At 42.6% G+C, this 3,211-nt stretch overlaps 1 long non-coding RNA gene across 1 annotated transcript; it reads left to right on the top strand.

The window, feature by feature from the left end:
- Positions 1–212: 212 nt before the first annotated feature.
- On the top strand, positions 213–1,654 carry LOC134965620 (uncharacterized). Its single transcript, XR_010188467.1, has 3 exons — positions 213–293; positions 369–581; positions 1,198–1,654. It is a non-coding gene; the product is annotated as an uncharacterized LOC134965620 (long non-coding RNA).
- The last annotated feature ends 1,557 nt before the right edge of the window (positions 1,655–3,211 follow it).

The following is a 3,211-nucleotide window of genomic DNA, read 5'->3' as shown; positions in this document are numbered from 1 at the left end:
CCAAGTACTGAATCTCTGCAATATCTGAGTCCAAAATCTTTTAGGTATAAACTTTATTGTGTGCCACATCAAGTACATTTTGATATTCAACTAAAAATCATGAATATAGAAGCTCTTAAGCTTATTTTTTTTTTGGAAACCAAACCAAATAGATGCTTACAGTACATTAATGGTTTTCACTGGTTCATTTGACAAAAAACATGGTAATAATGTTGGGGTCACTTTTTCCACAGTCACACAGACCAGCCGCCCAGACAGGCCTCAGACCAGTCAGGATGATGGTGGTATTGCAGGTAAGTCTTCACTGTAGTCACATATTCTGAAAACACATAGAAGTACAAAATAATAATGCTAAATTTTGCACCTAGGTTCTGCTTCTGGAAGCCGACCTCCTGTAAGGCGCCCATCACAGGGCTTGGGACACTTACCCAGGAGGCCAACTAAGACACGGCGTCTTGGCTCTGATTCTGCACCTCCATCATCCCCACCCAGGCGAAGACTATCGGCAGTGTCACCCCAGCCACCACTGGCACTATTGGCGAGTTCGCAGAGTGATGAGCCCAGATCACCTCAGTTATCTGGTGAGTAAAAACATAAATTAAACACATAAGCAATAATATACACAGTACACTTAAGATGTTGTTAGTTGGTTTGGAGTTTACATGTTTTCCTCAACAAGCAATGTGATGTAACGTCTTCAATTGCTCAAGGTGCTTTATTAAAAATAGATAAGGTCTTAGTGGATGGTCTAGACAACCTATTTGTATGAAAAGAACAGATTTGAGTATACATTAAGCACACACACGTTCACATTTTTCAAAAATATGAAGACAAATAAATTTTGGGCCCAAAAAAAAAACCTATTACAGTGTTCACACATCGCCCCTGTCCAGTATGTAGATGGCTTACTTGCTCAGCTCCTCTGGACTATACAGGTAAGTAGTCTATATCGTGGTGAGGGGAGGGAATCTAACAGTGTAATGTTGTGGAGGGAAGTTAGTTAGGTGAGGAATATGCTAATTTGCCAATGTTTGCGCCTGTGTTGTTTTTTTTATCAAAAAATGTTAACAATTTTTAAAGTTGCAAAAAACAAGAGCTACTAATGCAAAAATGTCGTTTTAGGAATGTAATAATGTGTTGCATTAGCCTTGACAAATTCTAAAAATTACAACATTGCATGTTGCCTACCCCATACAGAGCACAACTTGATGTCCGCCGAGGACCAGCAGGGACCAGAACAACAGCCATCCTTCACACTGCAATTAACAGCTGTGGATCCAAGCATGCCAATCCAGTTGCAGGATATACCCCAACCATCCAGCAGTCCACAACTGCCACAAGCTCCGCCCCCAAGCCAAATTCCGGACGATTTTTGGGCAAGTTGGACAAGCCAACAGGCCCAAAGCAATGCCACCCTGACCCAACATACACAACACCTTGCCAGTCTGCCCCATCATCTACCGCGTATTAGTCGCAACTCGGGCAGACTAATAGTACAAGTAGGGAGAATGGCTACCTCTATGGAGCAAATTAGGGCAGAAAACAGCCAAATGAATGCTAATTTATCCCGCATTATAGATGAACAACAGCGACATCAGCAGGCACTAGTTCAGATAATTCAACACAATCAAGTGGTGAATGAGGCCTTATCCAGGATTGTAGCCAGCCACACTGCTACAAACACTCAGCTGATTGCCAGTTTAAATAATCTGAGCAGCAATATTGCTATGATGGGTGCTCAGCAAGTTACCTCCAGCTCGGGAACCACGACCCCTGTTCAAACGCCAGTAACCTCCCCTGTCCGGCGTTCATCAAGAGCACGTGCCAGTGAGCCAGCACCCAGCACACACAAAAGAAAAAAATAACATAAAACTTTTTGTGCAAATAAATAAAAGAATTTGTTAAAAAAACACATTCCTGTGTCCGTCTCCAAAATTTAAGAAGCTGGTCTGTATGTATGTAGTTATGTTTTTCAAGGGTAATGACTGTAAATGTTTTGTTAGCATCAACTAAGCACAATGGACACACCACTATAAACAACAAACAGTAAGTAACAGAACACACAATAGAAAGTAGAGCAAAGTGTTTAGTGAAGGATAATTACAGCATAATAAAACTTACCTGTAAAATATCGCAGGATCACTTCTTGACGTACCTGCCTCCCTACAATTGTACTCACACTGTCACCAGATGTATCTAACTCCTCTGCTTGCTGACTGCTTTCTCCCTCACCATGTGCCAGATGTTGACTTAAACACAGATTATGGAGAAAACAGCAGCAGAACACAATTCGAGTCACATTTGAGGGACTATACAACAAAAGGCCACCAGATTTATCAAGACACCGAAAACGTGACTTCAGCACCCCAAAACATCTTTCTATCACATTCCGCGTAGCCTTATGTGCATGATTATAACTGTGTTCAGCAGGAGAATCAGGTAGGGACAATGGAGTAAGGAGCCAAGAGTAGCAGCCGTAACCCCCATCACCTGAAAAACATATATAGTCAACATTAGGACATATGTTAGATTATTCTCTCACCTCCTCCAAAATCTAGGCTGTGGTTAAAAGACATACACACATAACATTTTCAACATACCCAACAGCCAGCCATCAGGCATTTGTCCCTCCTCAAATTTATCGAAGAGCGATGACTGACTGAGGATGAAGGAGTCATGGCAGGCACCAGGGTAACCTGCAACAACACTCATAATTTTTAAGTTTGCATCACAGACCACCTGGACATTAGTTGATTGATCCATATGCCTATTAGTATATATATACTGGCGGCCCTTAGGTGATCTCAGCTGAACGTGTGTGCAATCTATGGCCCCCAGCACATTGGGCATGCCAGCAAGCTCATAGAAAGCTACCCTGACAGCACTCCACTCCGACTCCTCAGTAGGGAAGCAGATTGAGGCTTTAATGTGTGGCTCCAACACATCCAAAACCTGAGTGGACATTAAATAAGCTAAGGTGAGTGTCATGTTAGGTATTCTCTACAATACTGTGGTGTTTCAACTTACACAAGCAACACTTAGCCATAACCGCATATGTATTTTTAGACTCACCTGCATCAAAGATTTTGAAAAGGTGGGCTGTGAGATCCCAATGACGTCGCCTGCCACAGCCTGGAAGCTCCCAGTAGCCATAAAGTGTAACACAGCCAGGAGTTTGTGTAGGCCTGAGACAGAGCGAGAGCGTGCTGTC

This window comes from Pseudophryne corroboree, chromosome 10, assembly GCF_028390025.1.
Source record: "Pseudophryne corroboree isolate aPseCor3 chromosome 10, aPseCor3.hap2, whole genome shotgun sequence".
NCBI classification, from domain to species: domain Eukaryota; kingdom Metazoa; phylum Chordata; class Amphibia; order Anura; family Myobatrachidae; genus Pseudophryne; species Pseudophryne corroboree.
This window is presented reverse-complemented; position numbering and strand designations above follow the sequence as displayed.